The sequence below is a fragment of the Neolamprologus brichardi genome, chromosome 20 (assembly GCF_056152115.1).
Source record: "Neolamprologus brichardi isolate AB-2024 chromosome 20, ASM5615211v1, whole genome shotgun sequence".
In the NCBI taxonomy this organism is placed as follows: Eukaryota; Metazoa; Chordata; class Actinopteri; order Cichliformes; family Cichlidae; genus Neolamprologus; species Neolamprologus brichardi.
Window position 1 is genome coordinate 4,484,823 of NC_142123.1, and position 22,434 is coordinate 4,507,256.

Here is a 22,434-nt window from a genome sequence, read left to right on the forward strand (position 1 = left end):
AATCCGCAGATTTACTGCCATTTAATCTGTGTATGGCAGGGGCTCTGATGCTCTCTAATGCTGTCAAACAGATGCCCCTGCTCAGCCTTCCAGGTTAGGCTGCACCTGATGACACCATTGAGCCATGGCAGCAGGCACGTTTCAGCTTTCCTCAGGTGGCAACTATTACACGAAGACTGGCATTGTAGCAGCGTGTTACATAAAAGAAAATCATACCAAATGTTTAAAACAAACACGTTTGACCCCAAAATCTTCTTTGGCAAGTTTGATCTGGGAGCAAATATAAATATTACACGCTGGTCCGGGTGGTTATTGAGTGTGTTTTGCCTCCCCCTCCCCTCCAAATGTCAGACAACAGCATACCCAGCTTGCCGTTCGACAGTGCTTATACTGCCTTGAATAGAAATACTTTGTTTTTTGAATTTAAAAGAAATAACACCAGGTGTGCAGTGAATAATATCAAACAGACCATTTCATTTCATGCAAGCTGAATTTAGGAGGAGTGTTACATCAGAGGCGAGGAAAGAAAGAGAACAAACAGAATAATTTTGCACATGGGGTAAATATCTGGGGATGTCGTCTTGTTTTGTTCTTACTTTGCTGTCGATACACGATTGGTTCGAAAGCTCAGCCACTCCCTTCCAGTAAAGCACAGAAGAGAATGAACATGTGAAACAGTTACTGTTGTCTTGTATTATTCTAAACAATATTGACAAGTGTTCCTAAATGATCCTGAGGAGATTTGCATGTGTTTTGTGCTGAAAAAAATTAAATAAGAGGGAAGCTACTGAGTCATATCACGTAAACATACCGAACACCGTTTCCGTAACGCGCAAAGAAATAATTGCTATCTTTTAATTAGTCAGCTGTAAAAAAAAAAATTAATAAAATTAAGACGTGCACCTCAGCCAGTCAAATGAATTTTTTACCCCTCGTCTTGCAGGCACGTACGCGGGACGGACGTGCACCTGCACGCACGCAGACCTGAAGCCTTTGCGGCATTAAAATGCATACGTTGGCACGAATTTGGCTTGCGTGCGCGTGTGTGTGTGTTTTGTGCTTCTACGTGTTAAAGAGAGTAAATGCAGGGAATCTCTCAGTGTGCGGATGCTGAATGTGAAATGTCAATGTTATTGAACAGGTGCTGCGAGGCAGAGCTGTGATGTTTTTATTTCCAAGCTCTTGTAGAGCGAGGCAGAGTAGAGAGGGCTCATGGGATAATGGGGGAGGTTCAGGGGTGGGGGAGTGTGTGTGTGTGTGTGTGTGTGTGTGTGTGTTGCAGGCATAAGTGCTTAGATCTGTGTGCATCCAGAGTGGTTTGTTGGGGAAGAGGGAAATGAATACTGGCTTAGAGCAAATGCTTACAATCTCCACATAGAGAATGTGAATGGTACTGCAAAGCACTTTGTAAATGCTGGTTTTAAAATGTGCGGTGCGGAATAATTAGTGTCATTATTACCACGTTGTACAGCTTCACGGCTTTCGCCGGCTACATTCGCTGCATGTTCAACATGACGGCAAAGATGGCAGCCGTCTTCACCTACACATACGCCTCTACTGTCAATCTGCTATCACCTCGTTTGTTCCATTTTCACCTCATTCATACTTTTCCCCTGTTCTCTGTGTGTGTGTGTCTATCCTCCCCCACCCCCCTCCAGTTTTTCTCTTGCAGACTGTCGTTGTGTCAATACTTGTTGAAAGGAAGTGTGGCAGTGAGCTAGGAGGTGAATGCAGTCAAGGTTAGTCAACAATGCTTTGTGACACTCTAGCGTTGGCGAGTGCAGTGTTTTTTGCTCTGCTCTAACCCCCGCACCCCCCCAAAAAATGTTCTGTTCCTACCCCACCCACTGGACCTTGATCATGTTCTCTCCCTGGCCTTTGTGCTCTCAGCCTGATACCTCTCCATCATCATCTTCATGCACTGACCTCCTCCTCCCTGTTTGCAGCCATTTTGACTCTTGCGTTCAGCGCTCCCGGAGAGAACGGCTCAAGCCTGTCAGCGCCGATTCATCCCTCAGTTGCTAGCTCACGCCAATCAATTCTCGTGTTTGTGTTTTGATCCATTATTTGCTTTTTTCCCCTCCCCTCTCCCTCTACCTGCTGTATAAGCAGGTCTCCTTTGTTTGCAGCTGCTTTTTTGCCAAACTTACACCTTCAAGCTGCCAGTCTGTCTTTCTTTCTTTTTTTTAAATTGCAGTTTCATCTGTGATTTCTTTCATTTGAATTCCAGCGAACGCAAAATGCAATTATTGTGTCAGTTTTTTGGATTCACTCTCGAGCTATTTAACAAAAAAGAAAGAAGAAGAAGAAGAAGAGGTGCGAGATGTCCTCAACAACGGTGGAGAATCCAGTCGTGATATGATGGAGGGAGCTGCAGTTCAAAGCCAGCTAGCAGGTTACTTAATGAGTTTGGTAATTGGCTTGCTGTGGCCTCCGCGCATCCCTGCCCTCCTGCTGCTGATGTGTGCAGGAACAGAGAGAGCTACAGCTTGCACTCCCTCTCGCTCAAGCCATCTATATTTCCCCTCCATCCACCGCTCTGGTACAAGCTGACTCGTTGAACTAAAGCTGCACAAGCCCACCACTGTTTATTCCTCGCCGTTTGTTCCCCACTATAAAAAAACGGAAAATTTTAGGCTTCCGGTTTGCTCAACATTGAATATCAACTGTCTCTCCAACTGGGTTAGCATCTCATATCCTTGTCATGTATTCACAAACGATGTGCAACATGTTATCTTCTGATTTTAGCACAAAAAGGACACTTTTTGTTCCCATCTCATCGCAATTGTACATCTCATTTAGCACCAGTCTGAAATCACAGGGATAATAGCTGGAAGAGGAAAAAGCAGGATGACCTTCGTGGTTGAGCAGTGATTGAGAGAGAGGTATAGGTTTTAGTCTGGGTTGCTTATTGCTTTGTTTGTACCGAAGATTTAATGCCTATAGGGGAACCGCATTAGTGAGGCTAAGCTAATATATATCCTTTCTAATGCGAAAGCTTCCCACCTTTCTAGCGATTCCCATTAATTTCCATTTTGTAGCTTTTAAAAAGAAATAAATAAATCCGCTGCACATTAGTAAATGTAGCCATCTCTTGTTGCAAGTCTGCTGCCAAGCGTTTTATCTACTCCCTCTGTGGAACAGTGGATTCTGAACGCTGTAGGGGTTGGAAGGCCAAAGCACAGCTAAGTGGCTCCTCTTGACCTCAGCACTGATCTCCAAACTGTCTGCTCTGACTGCACACAGACTGATTTTAACCGTTCGCTCCCACAAAAAACAGTCTAATCTCATAACACAGCCTCAACACCCTGCCTGTGTGCTGTCTCTTTGAATAACACATCTTTTTCTCACCGCACCCAGTGCTGACATGCTGACCGTACGTTTGCCTTTGAGATTACTTCTCTCTGCTATTATTCATGCCAAATGGGAAAAAAGGAAAGCTGCGAAAAATTAACTCGAATGACTTTAGATGCTTGTTACTCTGACTTATAATGGATGTGGTTATTCTAGTTACCGTTACGTATCCGCAAACTAGATGGCTGAATCATTAGCTTACACACTGAGAGAAGCCGAGTGTGACCAGAGGAGAATAATTGATTTCTGAATAAGCGTCGGCACTGGAGGGAAAAATACAGCGTTAAAGGGCCATTGTGCCATATTGAGCATACACATGTCATGAATTAGCGTGTGGAGTAAATGTTTGGTTTTACTCATAATGAACGCTGGCTCACCTCCTCTCACTCCAGGATCCTCCATAGAAGCAGCATGAAGCTGTACCTCTTGTCACTGTCCACAGGGTGGCAGTGTATGGAGGTGAGACTGCCATGTGCTCTGTGTGAAACGGAGCAGTCGCTGGCTACCTCAGACCACACAGTAATCACCCCCACCCCCCCATTTCTTGCTTTCACGACCACAGCAGACTTCATGTGCTCGTGGCGATCACGTTTAATCACAGCTCCACTCAGGAACAGGTTCTTCCGAGCCGAGCGGCATACACATGTACTGTTTGTTTATCTTGCCGTGTTTTTGTACACAAAAGGATTTGCCTGAAATGTAAACTTCCTCTTTTTGCACCACAGCCTTGCCTTGCCTTGCCTGCCTGCACCCTTGTCCCTCTGTGGCCCTCTTGGAAATATAGTCTCATTCCTCAGAGCCTGTTCTCAGTGCAGCCACGGCAGGCTGAACCGCTCTTTTATTCAGATGAATGAGGCCCTGTTTTGCCTGGAGAATCAGACACAGACAGTCCATGTGAGAGCTCGAAGAATGTCTGTGGAAAATCGGGGACTGTAGCATCTGAGGTATTACACACGTGCGTTTGTTTGCGACTGCGTTGAATCTGCTCTGTATTAGAATCAGATTTTACAGCCTTGTAAAGACTTGAACGATCTGATTTTGTAATAGTTTCACACCCCGATTTACTCTTACCTTGGCCCTTTAAAAAAAGTCTTCGTTTCAGCAAGCTGTGATCTAATGGAAGCTGCGGAGCGCTCTCTGTGTGAATTCAGACAGGGCGCACTTCTATTAAAAGCTGTTTTTTTCCTACTCGCACATTTATCAAAGTCTGCAAATGAGCAATCAGTTAGTGCTGTATTTTTACAAAGAAAAATGCTGCGCTGTCTCCCACCACCATTTCATCAATTTATCTGCCAGGTGGCAGCTACCCCCATCTGGAGTAAGGTTTACTTACATTCATTTTTTAAATATGCAATACTTTAACCAAATGGCTGCTGCAAGCAAGTTTCACTCTCTTGAGTAGCTTGTGTAGCTTGGCAAAGAGATTAGACATATGTAGCCTACAAGTGTCTTGGTTTTCAGAGTGTTGCAAGGCTGCCAAATGTGACTGTGAATAGCTATGTAAACAAGATAGCTATGCAAGGCTAGACCTCGCTCTGATTGCCTAAAGTGAAATACCTTTCCTTGGCTTCTCTCACATTTTACAGCTGTGTTAATGGCAGCAAATAAAGCTTACTAGGTAGCAGCTTAATTTTGGACTAAAACCAACAGACAACTTGATTTTTCAGTAAGTTTTGTCACCTTGATAAGGCAGTTTACTCAGAGCAATGCGTAACCTCCGTTTCCTTTGCAGATTTTTTTTCCTCTAATGAAAACATCCTCCGTTGAGTGCTGTTCTCCTCAGCTAAAGCAACAACCTCTAAAAATCTCGAGTCTTGCTATCCACAAGCGTATAGTTAACCATATTTAGTTGAGTAATTTCCTTGAGTTACTTTGTCGGGAGATTGAAAAGGATTGTTTTATTGCTTCCTCCCCTCTCTCAAACCGCTCCAGGCAAAGTCTGTGCTTTAATTAGTCGAGCAAGACCCTGTTTTCCCTTTGGATTCCCCCAACTTGTAAAGTGTTCTCTTCAGAATCTATGAAAGCTAAAAGGGGCAATGAATGATTTGAAGTCAGCCTTCTTTTGGGTTCGCCTGCCAGCTCCGAAAGAGGAGGGGCTTTCAGCACTCGCCTCAGTATGAGGAACAGTAACTTGAAGCAGCAGCAGTCACACAGAGCCTTTGTTCTTTATGGATATAGTACGTGTGGTGGAGACAGTCACTGCTTTAAAGCCCCCATCTGGAAGAGCACTGTTCGAATATCTAATACAAGAAGAAAGGCTCCTTTAGATAATACCTGCCTAAGAATGGTAAAATAGTTACATAGATCAAGCTAGCACATCCATTTTGCCTCCTTTTATTATGAGCTGGGAGCGGGGGAAGTTAGCTTGTTACACAGTAGAGATTTAGTCATGTGTTCAAGTCGAGCCTCTGAAGCACACCCCCACCACCAGCACCAGCGCCACCAGCACCACCACAGCCTAACCCTCTTCCTGGTGTACAAGTATTGTTTTCTTCTCTAAATCCCTTTCCCCCCCCCTCCTTCAACTTGTCTGCTCATCCCTGGTGAATGTATTAAATGAAGTTACTAGATATGAGTGCTTAAGAGGCCAAGGCCTCTGAGGCTTGCCAACTATCTCACAGGCTTGGCTCAGTCATCCATGTCACTTTTTTCTGTTGTTTCAGCTACTGGCTGACTTATTTGTGTTGCTGAGCACTTTCTCCCCCTCTTCTGTCTGTCTCTCTGTCTCCCCTGCTCTCCGTTTGCTGCCTGAGTGGCTTGTTTTTGTTTTTTGTTTTTTTCTTCCCCTCCAGCACAGAGAAATCAGGCTAAAGCAAACAGTTTGTGTGAGCCACAGCTTTTGTCAAGTATTCATTTTTAATGAGGGTAAGTGGCTACAGAGTCCTATAAACCATAAATGGAGTAGACAGACCGGGGAGGGGCATGTGGGTCTTTGATTCAGTGGCAGTCTTTTTGTTCAGTAACACTTGTACTAATTGTGTTTGATGTGGTTGAGGGAAAACGTATTTCAAAATGATAGCTTGTGTTTGGTTTAATGTGCCGTTTTGGTGTGTGTGTGTGTGTGTGTCATCGTCCACCTTTTCTGGTTTTCTTAACTTCTACTGAAATTCTTCTCCTCTGATAGTCTTTATGAAGGGAGTGTTATAGGAAAGTGCCATTTCCCCCCCTTTTTAAAGCGGCTCTGTTAAATTTCATTGCCTCCGAATTCAAAAACAGAGACCAAGCAACCAGATTTTGCTCTGTCGGGATCGAAGGCGCTATAGCTGTAGAGAGGGGCGCTCAGGGAAAAGGTATTGTGATGGGCCGTTTGAATGCTGAACAGAATTGAATAGACACAGTCAGCTTCCCAGATACATGCTTAGGCCTGTAGAATGTGGAGTGCTTTGCTTGTAACTGCACCGGTTGTCTCCTTTCATTATCGGTTAATGGTGCCCAACTTGACAGAGCCATGTGATAAACAGAGGAGCTGTGAAATCCTGGAGGTGGAGTTCTCGTCCGCCTGATAATGGGATCTCATCTGCCGGGGAGGGGAGCCTGCCCGGGCCAGCCAATCCAGCTTTGCTTTGCACTGCCTTCAGAGTGGATTCGCTGCACTCGCCCTTCACTGCCGTCTTGGGCCCAACTTAAGCCTTGCGCTGTGCTGGAAACGGTGGCATTTTGAGTCACTAGACTGAAAAATCTTTTACGCTTTGATTGTGTGATAGAAACCGAGGGAGACGTGCGTTTCCATCTCCCCATCCATCCTTCTGGACCCTCTGAGTGTTTGCGCGTCTCGGGGAAAGGAGGGAGACTGTGTGTAAATATCATAAACACTGATCCTGTGAAATGTATACATACTGTGATGAGGGAGGAGCTGTGGCTGCTCATGGTGTTGGGTTTCTAAGTGGTGTGGGGGCGGGGGGTCAGGGCAGTTGCCTCAGGAGCTGGAAAAGGTTTTTACCAGCACTCTGTTACACAGCAGAGCCCACCACCACACCGCTGCCATTGAAATGAAGACGACCAACGTGGTTTGTAGCACAATGAAGAGCCCCCTGCACACCACCCCTCAACTCAATTTCTATCAATCCTCACTGACTGTCTCTACTGCTGCCCAGGTTTGTGCCAAAAAACTAGCCCAATGCACTATTTACTTTAGTTAATTGGATTTTTTTTTTTTTTTTTACAGTGATCCAATATCATGGTTAAGACAATGAAAATGTGTCAAGCTACTCACTGGGTGAAATGAAAATGATCCTATTAATTTACAAGGTAACGCAGTCCATCTTTGTGTCACTGCTCTTCCCAGGTGTGTTGGTGGGCCGTCAGGTTTTTCTCTTAATGGCAGCATTTAGATTAAAAAAAAAAGGGCGGGGGGGGGGGGGACTAAATAGTGTTGTGCGTTTTTTTTGTTTTTGTTTTTTTTTACCGTGAAATTCAACAAAATGTACAGGTTTACCATTAGAAAAAGAAAAAAGAACCCCACCCCCCTGCAAAAAACGAACTATGGCTAATGGACTAGTCACATTACCATCCCTGCTTGTTTCTGCCTTTTTAATGGGTGGGGTGACTAATTAATTCATTATCCAAAAATGCAAATGAGCTCCTACAAACCCGAGCGGCATCCACTGGAGGGGTGGGGAGGGGGGTGCACGTACTAATGTTTTCAGATAGAAATCAGCGACCTGTACCGTAAGGATGGCGTTACGTGTAGTTATTTATATATTTGTGTCACCGTTTAGAAAAGAAACGTGTCAGCGCCGCGTGGCGCGGGAAATGTGGGCTATTAAGCAATTATTTACAAAGGCAGCGCTACAGCACGCTCTCATTGTGTCGCTTCAGTGTTTCAGTCACATTCCCCATAAGCGTTGTCATTGATCGCTTGGCGATTTTGATGATGATGACGACGATGATGAAGGTCGTGTCGGGCTACTTTGGCCGCCGTGCACCTCGCTTCCTGATGCGCGCGCGGTGTCCCCTCGGCGCTGGCATCAATCAAAAGCCCCCAATGGCGTCCCCCAACCACCCACCAACCCACCCCATCTTTGTCCATGACGATTATTTGAATCCAGTCCATGTTTTTGTTTCGCTCGGATTTTTTTTTTCCGCCTTTTTTTTGAGTGTGGTCGGCGTAATTCTCCTTCACTAGTGTCTGGATAAAGAAAGACTAGGTCAGCCATGTGGATGCGTCTGTTGAACAGCTGAAGAGGGGGAGGAGGAGGGGAGGAAGAGAAGAGGAGGAAGGGGGGAGGTTTACAGACTCGGAGGGAGCGTGGAGTGTGTGCATAGGAGGAGAGAGAGAGAGAAAGGGGGAGAGAGCGTGCGCGTGGTGTGTGTGTGTGCGAAACGGAGAGAGAGAGAGAGAGAGCAAGATCGTGGTGTGTGTGTGTGCGTGTGTGTGTGTGGAAAAAGGAAGCGGAGCCTGTTAACGGCGAACTCGCTGGTTTCCTACCCCTCGAAACAAGCGCTATGTTACTTTGCTTGTGGACACTGTCATCGACAGCAACAACAACACGGCCAAAGGGAATAGGAGCAGTTTCGAGGGGGGACTCGCTAGCGCTGTAGTGCCTTTGATCGGGCTCATTCCGGACGTGAGCAGCCTATCAGTAAAGTGAAACCGTCTTTTGTTGAAGCAAGTGCTCGCCTGAGTCCCTCCGTGCGGGTGGCGTTTTCTTCTTTCAGTGGGGGGATACAAAAAAAGAAGAAGAAAAAGTGTCCGTGTTCGCCTCGTTTTTGTCCCGGGTCTTGGATTAAGTCCAGCTGGCTTGCCTTTTTAAGTTCGGTGGGTCATCCTGGGCAAGGATCGCGTTTTGAACTTGTTTGCAGCAGTCTGTGGGACTCCCAAAGAATCAGCAGACTGGCGGGTGAGTAGTTGAATACAAAAAAAAAAAAAGATTGTTGGAGAGTTGTGGTTGGAGGAGGGGGGGAGGCAGACTGGGAGCTGTGTGTGTGTATGTGTGTGATAAAGACACTGGATTTGGGCTCCAGTAAGGCGAAAAGCCGGGTGGCACACGCACAGTTTGAGTCTGAAATGCCCTTATTTTTGTTTATACCCAGAGGAGGAAGTGTGCTGTGTGCGTGACCCTCACTCAACTGTTTTTGAGCTGCAAAGTTGTATCTCCTGTGGACTGTAGCAGACCCCCACAACACAACCTCCGTGACCCTGCGGGCACTCTAACAGTAGTTTCAGCAGCTAATGTTTTTTTTTTTTAAGTGTGAAAAATGAAGTAAACAGAAACTGGGCTTGCAATGCAGTTTTTGCTGCCAGGGAAGGAAACATCAGATATGTGGAAGTTCCTCGTGCTCAAGCATTTTAGCAATCAATTAACTTTGAGGAACAACTAAAAAAAGAAAGAAAGACCAAAAACAAAAGTTGCATTTTTACTGGAGAAATGTCAAAATGAGTCTCAGTGAGTCTGTCGTACATACATTCTGACTAGTGGGATTTCCCCCGGTGTAACATTATAGGCTCGACTGTTGGATTTTCACTCTTTGTCATGTCATAAATTGGTAATCCAGCTGTAATAATGGAGGCTAAGTGGAGCGTTTTGTTTTTTTAAAAGGTGGGGGAGTTTACTGTCTGTGAGAACGTCCTTGCCAGTTGCAAACTATGGAAGGACCCACCAAATTAACTTGATTCCCGCCCCCCCTCAGCACCCCAGAGGCTGTGAACTCTGGCCGGAGCACATGGAGCTCTCACTGTGGGGGTGGTGGTGGGGGAGGCTCTGGGGTTGAAAAGAGCAAGAGAGTGGGGGGGTGGCTGGCTGGTGGGATATGTGTGTATTTGTGTGTATGTTCAGGAGGTGGCAGCTTAGGATTTTAAAGCAGACTACAGTTATTTGTCTGAAAGGCAGCTTATCCACTGTTTTCGAGTTATGGCAGAGGGGGGGGGGGGGGGGGGGGGGGGTTACTTAAACCGCTGTAAATTGGTCGTAGTAAGTCTGGGTGTCAGAGGCTGAATCCACTGGGTACTTGGGCACATAAGCACAAACACAGATTCAAATCAAGGAGGGGTGAGGGGGAGTGAAGCGGTGATTGCCTTCAATCTGCGCTGTGTAAAAACAGTCCCTTCCTGGAATCCTCCTGCTGGATTTTTGCGCTGAACTACCACATAAACTCAGAGTTGCATTGCTAATTGCGAGGAGTTAATCTCTACCATACCAAGCTTCCTGCGCCTGTTTTTTTCTTTTTGGTCACCTTGGTAGCTAGGAAGTGACCTCTACCTTAATGATTCAGATGTGATTAATCTGCTCGAGTGGGACGACAGCGTATTTGTGATTAATGTATGGCACAACTGCTTTAAAAAAATCATGTGAGTGAGAATATGGGGCACTGAATCAGGCACAAGGTGCAGTTGTGGTTAAAAATTTAACAGCGTGTCTTGTTCCTAGTGTTCCTTTAACTTGTAAATCTCAGCTTGCCAGTCTGTTAGTTTCCCGTGTTTGACTCGATTTGTGATTTTGACCATTTGATTTTGGCGATGACCGGTCCTACTGCCACTCTGTTAATGATTTTGAGTTGATTTAACTACTTTTAAGCTTAACTGCACCACTAAAACAGGCCAGAAATATAATCCTGAGCTTTTTCAAAAACGTAAACCAGTGCCATTCATTAAGATGGCCCATCATATGTATTATTTTATTATTTCAGCAGGGTTGGGTTCAGTCCTTTATGCCACTAATGGGCCCATTTCTAACTTATATACATCTGCGTACCATGCAATCACAGTCTCAGCCTGCACTCTCATGTGGGAAAACTTGCATAGCTGGCCTTTGTGAACACATTTTAAAGCAGCGTCCTCTTCACTTCCCCAGAGGTTAGGATATCCATTTAGTTTCACTACTTGTGGACGGAGCGAAAGAGGAAGTGGTCAGACCTCTTAATGGAGTTGTACACAGGAGCCTGAGTTGTTCTGCAGTGTGGGATTTGTATGGAAAGAGAGCGCCGAGCATTTCACAGCACTCAGGCTGTTATCAGATGAGAGTATAGCAGCTTAAATCTTAATTATGTACACACCGCCTTACTGCTGTCGGTATCATTTCAATCATGTCTATTTGCAGTGCTTTATACTAGTGTTTGTGGGAAATGAAATCTGATGTGGAATTTGATCCGAGTCCGCAGACTGCGTTGTTTGATTCATGTAAACCAGGGGAAGCATAGTAGCGGCGTGAGTCACCGCCGCCGCCGCCCCCACTACCCCACCGCACTTTACAAACACAAGTCCTCACTGCTGACAAGGTACAGAGAGCTAGTAAACATTCAGCTCACATACGGGCGCGTGTATGAGTGTCACCTCTGAGGAATCTGAGGGGCGATATCCAGATCAAAGAGGCTGTTTCTGACCATGCAGAGAGAGAGATGCTCCATAGAGTGAGGCTGTAACGGCTGTCTGGTTGCTCAGAGGCGGCTGAATGTTTGACAGGGCATTGGAAAAATGTTATTTAATCTGCTCGCATGATGGCCCTCAGTGGGATTGCACCACGCTGTGTCCCTGCCCCCTTTTTTTTTCTCCCTCTTCGGTGTCAGGATGATGGCAGTTGCTGGCTGCTAGAATTTGAAAAAGAAAGGGAAAAAAACCACACACTTTTGAGGTTGCTGTATGTTGTTTTTTAGCATTATGATGTAACGCATGAAGAATTAGAGAAAGGCGAGTTGTAATTGATGCAGTGTTGGCGGGCCTATCATTTTCTCTCTAATGAGAAAGTCTGCTGGGGTCTTGATATGTTTTCCATTCGGGTAATAGCCTGAATGACTCAACTGTATTCCTTTGTAATTACAAAGAAAACGATTCAGTTGTTATTATAATAGGTTGCGTGAATGAAAACACATGTGGCCTTTGACTCCCTGAAAAACAAACTGTTGTGAGATGCTTATCGCTCAAACATAGGTAAATTACATCTCTGTTTTTTTCTGAATGCGGGCTCAACTGTGTATATCTTAGGCCACATTAAAGGCATTTCTTGCAGTTACTCTCCCACTTTTGACCTCGACAATACAGAGCAGCAAGCACAGGCTTGTTAAAGAAAAGCCAGGTGGAAAATCAATGAAAGTCCTAGCTTTTCCTACCATTTCCACCACCCCCACTGCACAGAAGCAGACTGGAGGTTTTGAGGAGCGATGATAAATCTCTCCAGGACTTGTGGAGTTTTTTAGGCAGGTTTCATTTCTAAATGGATCGAGCTTGCTTCACCACTTCGCAACCTATTGTCCTTGCGGATAGCGGCGTACCGGTGACTCATTAGAATACATTAGCCGCGGATTGACACAGTGCACATGAAACAGTGGTACTGGAACTGCTAAGGAGGCAGTACCCTCTGGTGGGTGACTACTGAAATGGAGAGCAAATAAGGACTGGAGAGGTGCTTTGATTGTTCATAGAAAATTCCTTTTAATTTGTTGTGCGCGCAGAGGAAAAGCCGATATCTTTAATTAACAAAAACCTCAGGAGCCAGCGATGAGTGAGAAATTGGGATAATTGAAAATAGGCCCTATCTCCTTTCCTTCCACCCTCCCTCCTCCAGCTCTATGTCTGTACATCCTTAAAGCAGCTGAGCCCATCAGAGGGCACTTTTCGCACATGTTAAGTGGGGGGACATCTGGCCTTGTTAATTCAGTGCATGGCCATAAAGTGGAATGGCGGTCCCCACAGGGCTGCCTGCTCTGAACACAGTCAGATGGAGCCCGTGCGTCCTCTCTATTTCCCTCGTCCTCCCTGTTGACTGTCCCTTTGACACCAGCTCGGACACTACAACAAGAACATCCCCGCAATCTTGATACGAGCTTTAATCACCGCTGATGTCTGAAGGAGATAAAGCGACAGCCGCGCAAATCTTTGCATGACAGAATACTAAATCGCAGCACGCCTGGGCTTTATTGACCAATCCCTGTTTTTATTTACTTCAGAACATAATACCGTGTAACATTGTTTTAGGCGCCTGCCCCCAGATAGCTACTCTATATTTATTTTTTAGATGAGATGTTTTGCATTAGTAGCATGTATTCATAAAATCCATGTGCTGTTGCCACCTGATGTCCCCGCATCCTCTGGATTAGTAGCAGCTAATCAAATGACACCAGTGGGGATGCGTTAACGCTGTGCATTCATATCCTATTTTAGCGAGTAAACATTAAATGTGTTTAAATGTATCACGGCTTTATTTATGCATAAATCTGCTATTAAGTCTGAATTATACATTAGCCAATGAATAATGCATCAGTGCCATTCCTTAATGATTACTTGCAAGGCAGCGAATGGTAATATTTGCTGATAAATTTGCCCATTGATCTCGCTCGTGTTTAACCAAGCTTGTAGAGATGATGTTTACTCCATTTTATGTTGAGGATGCAATCAAAAGGAGGCTAATTTATGTGTGTGTGTTGCTGTCTTTTTCTAAGGAGATGTCTTTTAAAAATGACAAGAGAAGTTTACGTGAAATGTACACAGTCTTAATTCTCTGAGCACTAAATGTTCATTTATTCTCGTTTCCTCTCGCATCTGAGCAAGGTGTGTTTGCATACTGTTCAGGGTTACTCCGAGGACGTCTTGTTTATTCTTAAACCTCCACAGATCAATGTCCAATTACGTCTTTTGTCTTTGTTGGCTTGTAGCCATTACATGATGCACCGTTCTTGTTTTAAGTACGAGTCTAGACTATGTTTGTTGCACTGGTAATTCAGTCCGTACTTGGTAGTGGTTCTCTATTGATACCGTGTCTTTTTATTGGCGCTGGTCTTAACAGCCGCACCGAGCCAGATTATTGGCACATTATCCTCATAATGCTCCGAGTCTAGCATTGCCTAAGCCTTCAAGCCTTGCAGCACAGGCTGTTACTGTGCAGATATATTGCTTGTCCACACAATGAGAAAATATTGACTTGTTGTCACTCACTCATTTGATTAGTTGTGTGGGTGATTCTGCTTTTCATTTGTCACCGTGGCAACGTAATTGGGGAGGGGGGGGGGGGGGGGGCGCACAGCAACAGACTCTTTTTTTTTTTTTTCCTGTCCTGTAAATGAAGCGCTGGAGCATTGCAGACTATCACATCTGGAAAAACTCTGAGCAGGAATGAACGTCTTTATCACTCGCAGTGTATCATTGGCACTTGTCAGCTCAGCTAATATCCACAAAAAGCCCAACATTTGACAGCTTTTCTCAGAGCCGAGTGTGCAGCTGTGTGGGAGTGATGTACTCCAGAAATCTCACTTTGATTTTGCAGCTCAGCCGAAGGAGAATTATCTGTATATTCGAGGCGTTGGCGAGTAACTTAATTTTCTTTTGTCTGTAAAAGGAGCCAGCTTTATGCAGGCGACCGTTGTGTGCGTGTGCATAAGCCAGATCATAACAAGAACACCTTACATTTAATCCAACAGGATTCATCAGTGGCCTTGTTCTTACAAAAATAATGAGCTAGACAGTAAGGGCTGCCCCAGGCTGCGTGTAAGGAGATGATCTCTCTGAACCAGCAAATCATTCTCTCTTTTTTTAAAAGACAGGCTAATGACTAGTCTTGATGTCTGTCAGTGATTTAAGTTAACTAGCGTTAATTCACAGAAAGATCTAATGGGCACGATTGTCAGGCTGAGTCGAGGCAGCCAGCGAGAGGCTTTTGCTTGGGCGGGGGTAGCGTAATTGTTTTTGCTGGCCACGATTCTCTCTGGAAGGGATGACTGCACAACTCAGATATGTAAACAAGAAGAAACTGAAAGGCAATATGCTGATACCTTGTCTGTTTTTCTCTTGATCAACCTAGCTTTTGAAATGAAATTTCTAAGCTCTACCCAAACGCTCGTAGGATTCCGCTTGGCAGTAATGGTTGTTTCGCAAACCCGCATCTGCTCAACTGAGCATTTCAAACATGTAAATCGCATGTGGAAAATGGAGATCTGGAGGAAATCATTAACTGTGACAGTGCCCAATAAAACAAAGAGAGGCCGAGTTAAAGACAGCAGATGCTCAAAGGGTTTGATTCTGCTTATTGGAGCATGACACTTTTAGTGCGGCAGAGAATCTCATTGCGTTTGTCGGAGACAATGATACTTGTCTTGCCAGTGCCCTGCCACTCATCTGTTCTCCAGAGGCTTTCGCTGTATTCATTAAATGCTTATGCTTTTATCCAAACTCGCATTTCTTCGTATGCTCACACCTGCTGTCATTTTTGCTCACAAAATCAGGCTGCTTGTTTTCCAGCAGAAGACGGCTTGTAATGTTTATCAGACTGTAGATGTGTAGACTTCGACTAAATCTGTCCTGAACATCCATGTTTTTAGGCTTGCAAACTTTGTTAGGGAAGGGGGAGTGGGGATTGGGCGTTAAGGGTTGCTCTGCCTGATATTGTAATCACAGCCAAATTATGCATAGTAAGAATAATGACTGTGCTGTGATTTTTAATATATGTGTAAAGTGATCACATAAAGTTAAGTCTCAGCTTGTATACTCGAGCTCTTATACATGTCTGCATCTTAAAAACAAAAGCAGAGAATATCCAAATCTAAAAATTGGAAACAATGCAAGCCCAATAAATACTTTGTTGAATACAACGCTACAGCCATAACATTTTGTAAAGCCAAATTGAGCATTTTTTGAGCATGTGGGATTTTAAAGCTACTTGAATTCTTTCCCCTATAAATATAACTTTCGCCGACATCCCCTGTACTCTTAATAAGGCTGATTTTTACATTTCAGTATATGTCAGTAAAGACATGGTTTGATCATTGTTAGAATAGTTTCCGGGTTTTTCCAAGGGTACCTGCATAGGCAGAGACCACGCTCATCAGCTTTTAATGCACACCCAGTCATTTGTTCTGTAAGCAAACCTGAAATCGACAGAAACCAGAAAAGACAGAAACTGCTTCAAGCGCTTCGAGGGTTACTGTTAGTTGACTTTTAAGCGTAAAGCCAACTAACGGTAACCCTAAAGAGTTAAATTGCATCTATTGTTTGAAGTAATGCAACAGTGCAGTCAGTTACATTTTAAAATGAAAATTTCTGACATTTAAATGGGAACCAATTTTCAGTCTTCAGTTTAGTCTTAAATGAAAATTACCCAGCAGCCCACTGCACTCGTGGTGTCACAGCTTCACGATCTAGTATAAAGAGGGAATAGACAAACAACTCATTATATCAGAGCATGTATACCGCTTTAGCTAACGTCATTAAGGACTTCTTCTTGAAACAAGGAATTCACTCAACACAGCCACTGGGATGGTGCAGTATTATTGGGAAACTACAGGCTACTGCAGACTAACAGGTTTTATGTATTTATCCAGGTGATTTAAGTGGGTATGTGCTTATTGTGGTTGCTGTTAAAAGTTAACATCCAAGTGGGTGGGTGGGGTTTGGTGGGCCCCAAGGGTCATCCCACTTTGCCCATATGGAAAAGATATATATAAATCTTATAAAGTTTGTCTCTGTCTTGTGTGAAACTTGTATGAAAAGCATACAAGAGTGAAAACACATATAAGATCCCTTGAAAAATTATATAATGAAACTTGTATGTTTTGTATACTTACTAAAAAAAAAAAATGAAAGTAATGAGAAAGTGGCCACTTTCATGAGTTAAGTCATATAAGTTTTTACTATTTCTTTTCCATATGGGTGCAGTTACTTAAAAATAAAGTAAATTTAACAAGCTCATCGGTTTTTGTATGTGGGTGTACTGGAGATAATTAGCTATCTTTATCTTATAAAGGGGGAAAAAATAGTTTCACGTAATAACACAAACCAGATTTTTTTCATTGTTGATATCACTGATTTGGCTCTCCTACGTTTATCTCTTGAGTGCACGTTTTATAAATAGCAAAGCAGTGGAATGCTGCCTTGATAAAGTCTGATAAAGTTGAACTTAAGACCCATCAGGAAACAGTCCAGTTTGCAAACACACAGCTCTTTGGGGTTAGTGTTTGTGTCAGCACAGGGGCAAGACTGGACATCTGTCTCCCAGTGATCTATAACGCCCACAATCCCTCCCACAGACTGTCGGCTTTGGCACTCGGGCCCTACACCGGTTGCTGTAGTATGCCCAGCCACCCACAACAGTGGCTTATCTCGCAAGTATAACAAACAGCAGGCTAACAAAGAGGATAGAAAGCAATAGGACACACAGCTACAGAAGACCTTAAGAGCCCCGTGCCATCATAACTCCACTTCAAAATGGAGGCCTTTGTTCTGAGATTGTTAGAGAGGACATCATAGCAAGGTAGCAGCACATCTTTTCATCCTCAAACACACCCTCACTCCCACTCACTCACAGCCTGCTGTCGGTGAAGGAGATCCTCTTCCTGATAGGGCTTCAGAGAAAGGTATTCCTCTGGGACTGTTGTTGAGGGATTTCTACAATTCTGCCGTGCACTGATTAAAGGAACACTTGTAGATAATCCTTTTAAAAATAGGTCTTTGTTGTGGCAGTGGAGGAGTGAGTGAGAGTGCGAGGGGCAGAAAAAAAGGCCTAGATTTGGATTTTTAAATGGTTATAGCACCTTGGTATCTGCCACTCTGCTAAGATAAATATTTAATGACAGGCTGGCTGAAATAGAGCTGTTACAGACTGCCGGTGAGAAATTGAGCTTCTATTTAGAGCCCATACTGTTCCATAAAGTCATGCCATTGGTAGACAGCCCAAGGTTATTAGTGTGGTATGAGAGTAGTGTGTGTTTGTGGTGCGCCTGTGGGCTGATGAAGAGTTCTCACTCTTTTCTTGCTGCAGTGATATGAAGGAGAGAAATGCACTCGGTCTGCTCTCGAGCATTCACTCATGAATCCTTGATGGATTGCATGTGTGCGTGCACGTGTGTGAGAAACGTCATTGTTGTGGCAGCAGCGCCGCAATCTTTAATGCACAACAGGAACGCTGTCCAGGTGCACCACACTTGAACTACTTCCAGAACAGAAACAGCTGTATGTTTTGCCCTTTACTGCCTCAGATTTGCTCTGTTTCGTTTCACATGATCTCTGCCCTGTGGGTTCTTGTTCCGTGTCATTCACATCATGCAAAATTGATTGCAAAGGTTCGCATCGGCGCCGAATGCAATGAAGTTATCGCAGTGTAAAGACAGATTTCCCAGCATCGATTCTCCTGACTTTACACTTTAAATCTCTTGTGAAAAAGAACCTTTCAATTGACATCCGTCTTGGCTTTAGAGGTTTGGCCAGGATTATGAAGTGAAGCCTCTATTAGGACTTGAATGTTACTGCACAGCTCATTTAAACACTGATCTACGCTCTGCTTGATTCATCCTGTTTACTCATTACGTGATAGCTGTGGTGAAAGCAATTACTTTGAGCTTTCAAGTACCTTGCTTTTGGTCACACTGCGGCTCTTATTCATTTCACTGGCGTTCCCAAGGCCCCGAGGCTTCCAATCAGCCCAGTGAGTGGCGTGCACTAACGTCTTGCCTCTCTACGTAGGAAATAGGTGGGTAAACACAGCAGAGTCCTTGAAGCACTTCCCATCGCTGCTATTGGATTACCAGCTGCCTTTCCGGGCCTCGTATGCACAGATGAGCGCCAAGATCAATGGAGCTCTTAGTGCGGCGCTAATTCGATCAGGACTGGCTTTGCCGCTGCTGATCAGAGATTTTTTTTTTTTAACTTAAAACAAAAACGTAATCAAGTCGAGCTCATGTCCGATAGCCCCATATTTTCAGCTCCTCCAACTCCCATAGACATCAATCAGGAGGCATTTCATATTCATTATTGAATTGTTGGATTGGCTTGCTGAGAAAGAGGTGTAGAGATGGAAGCAGCGAACTGCTGTGTAAAGCGATCCGGCCGTTTTTCGCTGAGTGTTGCAGGAATACCGCCTTTTCCCCAACAGAGCAACTGGGATCATAAATAAGCTAAGAGCATGTTTTTAGAGGGATGAGGCATCTCCCGCGTTGACAGTGAGCAGAGAGAAAGGGTTGAAGGGCATATTGACCCTCTTGTTGTGGAAAGCAAAAAGCAGACTCTTACTTGCCTCCCCTCCCTCCTCCCCACCCTGTTCCCCATTAATTATTGTTTGATGCTAACAAAGGAGGGAGGGGGCACGTTATGAAACATAATTATTCATTGCAGCATTTCCCCTCGACGAGCCTTATTCCCCCCCCTCCCCTCGTGCTCAGCGAAGAAGCTGCCAGGGCTGTCAATTGAGTACAGCAGGCAAAGATGTCCCCTCAGCCTTTTAAGGAGGGGACAGCAGGGAGCAGGGTGAAGGACGCCATTTGCCCCGGTGATATATGAGGAGAGACAGCAATATATGTAAGGAGCTGCTGAAAGAAAGATAGAAGGTCAAGGCACATTACACTCCAGCCATTTACTGGCTGAGCACATAGTCTGACCCGAGCTGCAAATACAGTTGCTCGGGAGCAGCAGCAGCAATTTTTTGTTTATATATCTACGTGGTGCGTGTCAATGGCCTACACATTTCAGAGCGACACGTGTGTGTACACACAGATGAATGCAGCACTGTAGTGAAAATGCTCTCAGTGGCTTTTTATAAGCTTGCAGATGCAGTGGGAAGCTATTTTAACAAGCGCGTAGCTGCACAAACCTGCCCTCCCTGGATTTTCACCAAAGCGACGGCAATGGCAGACGTGTTTAAGACCGTTTCCCTATGCATGAACAGAGCATATGCTGTAATTTAAACAGAACGCAAGCATGGGATTAGGTAACAATTGTGTCTCGTAGCACTGGGGTAATTTAGTGCAGTGCACATTATTATTTCTTCCCCTGGTATTATTTTATTGAATATTAAGAAGGCAAGCTGTTCTTAAATTTTATGCTCTTGGCACAGGCAGGTAGTGTTTTTAATGTCATCAATGGCCCGGTGACAAGAGGAGAAGTCTGCAAGGCTGCCATGGTCAAAGCCTAACATTAACATTCCTGGAATATTTGAGGATTATTCGCATCAACTCACACACACACAGCCAGCTCTGTTCACCTTTGGTTTAGAGGAAAGAAAGCGGGACCATAGCCTGCCTGAGATTTCTGGTGTTGGCTGGTATTTTTAATGCGTCATCGTTGTTGCACTGTGGAGGATGCCATGCGTAATCCAATGTATTGCAATTGTTATGTATTGGGATGTGGGGCTGAAAAATATTCAGTTTGTGTTGGCTGGAGGCATAGCACACTATCAGTTGGGGATCAAGTCTTCATTTCACACATGAACAGGCAGAGTTAATCTCTGGATCACTACTGTACACCGACTAATGCCCAGCTTCTATTCTTAAATTTTCCCAGAGGCCCATTGTTCCAGGGCCCTGCTGTTAATAATCTCGGAAAATAGTTGCCTTCTGTAGCTGACGCCTTAATTTAGGGGAAGACCTGAGCATTCGCTTGTGTTCCAAGTAGTAAACCATGCAGGTCTGACTCCTCCATGCTCTTTAAAATTAATTGTGTGTATTTGTAGGCTACCTGTGTGTGGCAGGGTGCACTAAAATGCCACTACTGCAAGAGGCCCAGTCGCAGCCACTGCATGTTTTATGAGCTGTCCTCAGAGGATATGAGAGCTCTGAGCTCAGATCCTACTTGTTCCAGCACTGTTTTCATCACTCCTAGCCACTTCCCTCCCCCCACCCATGCCTTTTTTTTCTCCTTTTTTTTTGGATGAGGGAGACTCATCCAAAAGAAGGCAATGTTAACAACACTGCCCCATCTGTGGGTTTGGTTTAAAAAAGTGTGGTTAGCTCTGTGGAGGCTTCACAGATTCATCATTCATATTATTCTCATGCACAGTGCAGAGGGTGCTTTCCCCTCCGCCTGAGATCACTGGCTTGCATGACTGAGATGGTGGATGACAAGGTTGAATGCCACACTGAATATTGTACCCCCCGTCGACTGCTTTCTAAACCTTTTTTCTTAAACAAACACATCTCTAACCTAGGAAGCCTTCCTGACAGTGCGTATTTGCGGCGCTTATACATCGACTGGCTGCGTGAGTTATGGCTTTGGCTCCGAGGAAGCTCAAATTAGCATGTAGGATGCAAACAAAAGCGAGTTCTATTTTTAAAGAGATGAATGCTGCGTTTTATTTGGTTTGTAATGGCAATCAGTCAAGTGTTGGTGTGGCGGCGGCAGTTGGTGGTTGGAGGAGAGGTGTTTGCATATAAAATAATAGCCCTGCCTAATTAGAGGTAATACCATCCTGTGGTATCTCGAGGTGGAGGTGTTTTTTTTGGCTCCGATCATTATAAGACACTGAAAGGAAGGATTGTCCTCCGCTACCCCACCCCCCATCCTCAGCCATCTGCTCCAGGATGGAGCAGTTCGCCACCACACAGCTAAATAATTTAGGCGGAAAAATGGTTTTGTGTACTGACCTAATGGCTTTGTTTTGGGGAGCTATTCTTTAAGACATCCTTCAGTGCCCCCCCTTTGGCCTGTGCTGTCAGTTTGAAAGCTCAGAGCTGTCTTATCTGTCACTCTTATCTATTTATGTTAGTTTTTCCTCAGTGTTGGCACGTCACTCTGTGTGGCATAATGATTAGAGTAGCTGGAGGATGTAGGGCAGCCGTATGAATACATTTCCTCCCCTCTCGCGCTCATTTAGACTACCAGTTGGAATTGAACTGATGGATAGGATCGTTAAGCTGATGGGCAGATTTCGGGAGGAAGAGTGGGGATATTTGATTCCTGAATATCAGAGGAAGTGCTACGTGATTGAGTGCACAAATATTAAAATTTTGAGAGTCCTTTCAGCAGTTCACAGAATCTCTGTTTATTTATTGCGTTTTTTGCTTTCCCAGTAATTCTTTTTACTGTATACATCTGTTTGATAAACTCATGTAACTCATTTTCCCCTCTGCTAGAGCTCTGTTCTGTTTTACAGAGATAAATGTTTGAAGAAACGCACATTTTCCACTACAAACACTCTGAAATGTGTCCCTAGTGTGTATTTATACCTTGCTGACCTCGTCTTTACCTTTGGGCATAATTTCTATTAGGGCACCCCTCCTCCCCCCCAGATTTGTGAGTCCTTCACCTGAGGTAAGAGGCAGTAGAAATGTTTTTGAATGTGGCATTTTTATTCACGGTAAGAAAGCTGCTCGCACGACAGTAGAGAAACTCAATTAGGAGCCACGTTCACCCGAGCGCTTTCTGCTGCCACATACCTCACATTCCCCTCCTCG

The 22,434-nt window shown here is 44.5% G+C and overlaps 1 protein-coding gene across 7 annotated transcripts in view; it reads left to right on the forward strand.

Annotated features, from left to right (window-relative positions):
* The window catches only part of rerea (arginine-glutamic acid dipeptide (RE) repeats a), a 129,047-nt gene that overhangs the window by 26,803 nt on the left and 79,810 nt on the right, over positions 1 to 22,434 (forward strand). For 4 of the 7 annotated variants that reach the window (XM_087834328.1, XM_087834322.1, XM_087834327.1 and 1 more), the window contains exon 2: positions 1,659 to 1,739. The exons of 2 other annotated variants lie outside the window; for them this stretch is intronic. The gene's annotated coding sequence lies outside the window, so the exon portion shown is untranslated. Of the gene's footprint in view, positions 1 to 1,658; positions 1,740 to 8,595; positions 9,195 to 22,434 lie in introns of those variants that run through there. One more of the 7 variants, XM_087834324.1, reaches the window with a different exon arrangement.